This window comes from Ascidiella aspersa, chromosome 3 (genome assembly GCF_963924565.1).
Source record: "Ascidiella aspersa chromosome 3, kaAscAspe10.2, whole genome shotgun sequence".
In the NCBI taxonomy this organism is placed as follows: domain Eukaryota; kingdom Metazoa; phylum Chordata; class Ascidiacea; order Phlebobranchia; family Ascidiidae; genus Ascidiella; species Ascidiella aspersa.
The window spans coordinates 37,704,138-37,709,938 of record NC_139449.1 but is presented as its reverse complement, the minus strand read 5'-3'; the positions used below and the strand labels follow the sequence as shown (position 1 = coordinate 37,709,938).

At 37.9% G+C, this 5,801-nt stretch overlaps 1 pseudogene; it reads left to right on the top strand.

Moving 5' to 3' along the window:
* Nucleotides 1-2,506: 2,506 nt before the first annotated feature.
* Nucleotides 2,507-2,624, top strand: LOC146162845 (5S ribosomal RNA; annotated as a pseudogene).
* The last annotated feature ends 3,177 nt before the right edge of the window (nucleotides 2,625-5,801 follow it).

Genomic DNA, 5,801 nt, shown 5'->3' with positions numbered 1-5,801 from the left:
TCAGAATTACTGATTTTGTCAGCTTTACGTTCTTTAGAATTACTGTTTTTTTAGGTTTACGTTTATTAGAATTACTGTTTTTGTCAGGTTTATATTTTGTCAGAATTACTGTTTTTATCAGGTTTACATTTTGTCAGAATTACTGTTTTTGTCAGAATTACTGTTTTTGTCAGGTTTACATTTTGTCAGAATTACAGTTTTTGTCAGGTTTGCGTTTTGTCAGAAATACGGTTTTAGTCAGAATTACTGTTTTTTTTAGGTTTACATTTTGTCAGAATTACTGATTTTGTCAGCTTTACGTTCTTTAGAATTACTGTTTTTTTAGGTTTACGTTTATTAGAATTACTGTTTTTGTCAGGTTTATATTTTGTCAGAATTACTGTTTTTTTTATCAGATTTACATTATGTCGGAATAACTGTTTTTGTCAGGTTTATATTTTGTCAGAATTCCTGTTTTTTTCAGGTTTGCATTTTGTCAGAATTATTGTTTTTGTTAGGTTTACGTTTTGTTAGAATTACTGTTTTTTTCAGGTTTATATTTTGTCAGAATTACTGTTTTTGTTAGGTTTATATTTTGTCAGAATTCCTGTTTTTTTCAGGTTTATATTTTGTCAGAATTCCTGTTTTTTTCAGGTTTGCATTTTGTCAGAATTACTGTTTTTGTTAGGTTTACGTTTTTTCAGAACTACTGTTTTTGTCAGGTTTATATTTTGTCAGAATTACTGTGTTTGCTCATGTTCAAGTGCAGTGCTTTCATATTTTGTTATAGGTGGTGTTTCAAAAATACCCAAGCAAAACGCAGTTGTATGTTTTTGCCGATTTGTACAAATAATAAAATAACTTTGACTGTTCGCTAGTAAGAGCTAGTGAGTAAATAATATTTACCATGGCTCAACTCTTACACATGTTAAGTTACAAACAACCGTGTAAAACACGATTTATCTAATTATTTAAAAAAACACACAATGAAATCTGACATAAACTTGCTTAAAATTTTGTTTCGCTTTTTCAAATAAAGTTTGTCGATTTAAACACTTTTTTTGATACGCAGCAACAGTTTTACCTAATTTTAGTGCTTTACAGGCTTTTGTAGAAACAAGAGTATTTTTTTACATATTTCACAGTTCTTTCTCAAAATTTTCCGCATTTTATCAGGTTTGTTATCGCTCCACCGCCAGATATATTGTATTAAACATTCGTCTTTATGTGCGTAATGGTACCAGAAGGCCTTTACCCCCAATAACATTTATTAATACGCATAATTCTGCAAGTAACGCTGCATTCATTGAAAAATAAGCAACCCAAACTCGGCTTCTTATTTAGGCAATAAACTATTTGTAAATGCATTGAAACGCATTGTGTCCCTTTAGAAGTAGCACGGAAATTAATATCTGTGCAAACTGCGGTCGTACGCGGGTGCTTTCGGAAAACTAATCAAAATCAGTCAAGGAAAATTTGTTTTTTAAACTAGCAGGCGGTGGGATTTGAACTCTCGCCCTTGAGGTTTTGCTTTAGATGAGCGCTTTGTTTATGTTATAGCGGCCATTTTTGTTGTACAAAGCAGAGCAGACAGCCTTTGGTAATTGGGTTTACAAAAGCTGTCAATCAAAACACTTTCAGTCGCGGCAGGTTTGAAAGCAACGCGTCAGCTGACGTCACATGATACTATTGAGCAACATTCGTCGCTATTTACCTTCGCTGTGATTTGATTCCTCACGAGTGTAGGGCACATATCAGGGGAAGCTAACCAGAGACCAAGAGCCGTATTTCTTACTTTGATGAACGCAAGTAGCTACACCTTTCACATGGACAGAAATAAGTTACACACGCATTTTATATGTACCGCACACACACACATACTTTTGCCCAGCAGGTTTGTTGTTGCACAATAAAAATAATAATGTGCCAGTAGATGAGTAGGCGAAATCATCGTTGTATATTATTGCAGGGGTACAAAAGTCTGTATTTTTTCGGCGGGAATTTCAATGTTAGGTTTTAAACATAATTTTTTAAAGGCAAAAACATAACTAAAACAAACAGTCCATATTTAACATTTGCCTTTTAGCATACGTGTTAGCCCAACATGGACCGGGAAATGTTTATATTTACCTACGTAGTTCAAAAAGGCCAAAAAATACAGTTGGAAACCTTCAAAGTTAAAGTACTTCAGCTTTGCGATACCGAAAGAGTTTTCTACGCTATAGTTAATGTTAAACACGGCTTTAACGACCTGACTTTTACTTATTTTATTAATGCCTTTACCATGGTTGACAGGTGTACTATGTAAAACTTGCCCAAAATAAAGGTAAATTATTTATTTTATAGACAATGCCCTTAACTATCACAGACTGCGTTAAACTCATATCGTAAAAACTCGTCAAAGACAAAATAAAACAAAACATTTTTGATTTCTGAATGCACACGGAACACAAACGGGATAAATATTTTGACAGGTATATTTGATTTAAACTATTACTATTCGACGTTTGTTTTTTATATATAACTCGGCTAGACCATGCCAGGTTGAATGCACCCGATCTCGTCCGATCTCGGAAGTTAAGCAACCTCGGGAATGGTTAGTATTTGGATGGGTGACCGCCTAGGAATAACAATTGTCGTAGGCAAAATATGATAAACAAAAAAAAACAAAAAACTTTTTCATAAAGGCCGGGAAACTGTAAGGTCTGATAATCGCGGTACGGATGAACAATTTTGTTGATTTTTGTTGCAAAAACTATTTATTTAACAAAAACTGTAGTGAGCTTTATAAAGGTGTTTAGGATTTGAAGTATATTTTTTAAATATATATTTTTTAACTTGCGATTAGTGTTTGCTGGTGACTTTTAACCTGAAACGAGGCAGATATGATTTGACGAAAACACACCAGTCAGGAAAGTTGTGGCCTATTACCTTCGAAGTTTGGCGAACAAAGCACAACTCGCGCCAGCCTTAAAATACGTGCGTCAGCTGATGTCACTTGATACAACTGAATGGAGCTTGTCTCGCCATTCTATCGCATAGGAGCAGCTTGGAACTAGAATTCGCCTAACGTAACGCTTGTCGGCTTGTTGTTTACCCTTAAGGTTGATTCACATCAGGCGTGTTTTGAGCCTGGCCTCAGCGTCTGTTGTTAAACGCTATCCTCACCCAGTCCCCATATCTTCGCTAGCGGCAAATACGAGCTAGGAGGTGATTTACCCTAAAATATGGTTACAGCCCAAAAATTGAAAACAAAAGTGCTGCTTAATATACGCCAAGGTTGGGTTAAAACTTTAAAATAAATAAAAGTTTGACAAAATTACGATCTTTATGAGCTTTATGTATTGTTCACACTGGGCGAGTTTTGCGTCCGGCGTCAAGCTAGCGTCACCCGCCAAGTTCACACACAACGCGTCGCCAGCGTTAACGGCAAGTTTTCTCACCCCTAACCGAAAGCGTCAAATCTAGAAAATAAATTCAACTTTCCGCGACTGAAAACGTTTTTACGCCTTAGGTGCTGACGTTTTCCGTTAACCTCTTGCGTGAGCTAAACTTTACGCATTCGCAGGGTCACTCAGCAGGTGGTTTCTTGCCGTCTCGGGCTCCGTTTCTATCTCGTGAAGTTGACTTTGCCCAACGGGTTCAGTCCTAGCCGAAGCTACATGTACATAATTTGTAGTAAATTTAATCTTTTAAATTATGTTTTTTTACCTTTTGTAAAAAAGAGTCTCCGGCTTAGTTTGACCGAATATTTAACAAAAACACAAAGAATTCTTGCACAAACTTGCCTTAAATCCTTGGTTCTTAAAATGGGGGCCGTGAAGCAATGGCAGACAACACTAGACAAACCACGCTAGTCAAACGTAACATAGCCTGTGGACTTTACGCATATTCCGATCACATACCTGGCACTAAAAAGGGTTCAATCAACAAACGTATTGCACGATTCATTATTGTGCACTTCGAAGAGCAACTTCTCAGGGAAATATGCAACGATATCAGTAGTTTCGCAGATAACCATGCGACCATGTTTTGTCACTAATTACATGTTACGGGACACAAACAAAATAAACAAAATAAGGGGTCTACGTTTTTTGCGTTCTTGCAAAAAGTACATAGGTCAGATTTGTTTTACCAAACAAATAAATGCAATTTCACCCTTTCGCATTTAAAGGTGCGTCCAGGACAGCAAAGGGCAACAGAACGTAGGTGATTTATTTCTGTCAAGGGTCGTATTTCTGTCAAGCATATGGTGGGTATTTTCCAACCATGTAGTGTGGGTGGATGAATCATATGACACCCCTATCAGTGGTTTGCTGAATATTACTTAGTTACGCAAATTGGCGGAATATATAGGCTGGAGAGTCTGTGCCGGACTCGGGACTCGCACATTTGGGCCGGAGTCGGACTCGGGTTTATTTTTTGGTCGAAGTCGGACTCGGGTTTATTTTTGGGGCCGGAGTCGGATTCGGGTTTATTTTTGGGGCCGGAGTCGGACTCGGGTTTATTTTTTGGTCGAAGTCGGACTCGGGTTTATTTTTGGGGCCGGAGTCGGATTCGGGTGTATTTTTGGGGCGGAGTCGGACTCGGGTTTATTTTTTTTGGCGGAGTCGGACTCGGGTAATTTTTAAACGTCTTCGCAGCCCCAAAATGTGCCGCTATTAATAACTGGTAGTTTAGTCACTACATTCGCTAAAGCAAACGAAGGAAAAGCCGGATTTTCCCATGCCTATTTGTGTGAGAAAATACTTAGATTTTATTCTAATCGTTTTCTTAGTTCCAAAGGGTGCATTTCTGTTGAACCATTAGTGGGAAACATTTTTGTTAAAGCGACAGACTCCGACCATGTGGTAAGTGTGACTCGCCTTCAGCATTCGGCAACAATCCTGGATGTCAATTAAAACGCCCTCCCCTTAATTAGCATCATACTTTTCGAACAAAGAAATCGCGCGCTCAGAATAAACGCGCCGCGCGTCAGTTGATGTCACTCGACACCAAATAGAAGCGCTCGGGACGTTGGGATTGCAACAATTGGAACGCTGTTGGTCTTTATGACGAAACGCCGTTCCATTATTGACGTTTGGCGATGAATGTGCTAGCTTGGAACCCAATCGTTGGCTGAGCATGGGAAGGGTTGTCTTTGTAGCGTAACACACAGTACTTTTACGTCACAATCGCAACAAAATATTGCCGACTCACACGCCCCAAACAACGCTTGCAGAACTGACCAATCAGCGACGAGCGTTGTTTGGGCGACAAGCGGGCCGTTGCCTTGGAAACGACCGCGGAAGAACACCTTTTGTGTAAGAAATCTATAAAATGGCGCCAACTTTCAAAACTTTTTTAGTTTAAGAAAGTTACGCCTAAGAAGATTTTCTGTTATAAGATTAGAGTGCTGTAATATCGGTTTAAATTAGTTTATGCCAGTTATTAATATACTTACGAAAATAACCCGAGTTGCCCAGGTTAATTAGGTGTTTACTAGTTCTAATATTACTGGGTGTTGTTTCGACGATGTAAAATAATTCTGTTGCAATAAACGCGAAATTTTGCAAACTCTACCTAATTTTTCGGTGGTTAAAACAAACTGTAATTGCCAAGCTGTGGCCTCTTAATCACTGTTACATAATTATGTTGTATCACGTGCGTGAAGCTTGCTAAAAACTCGTGTTTATAGCTTGATGATTTAAATAAGTGATTGTGAAAAGTTTCACGTATTGCGGTGTGAAAGATTGTTTAAAAAGACGTAACATTTTTATTTCGCCCTAAAAGTTGCAATATGTGCGCTGGACGGCAAATAGGTATTTCATGTCATGTGATAT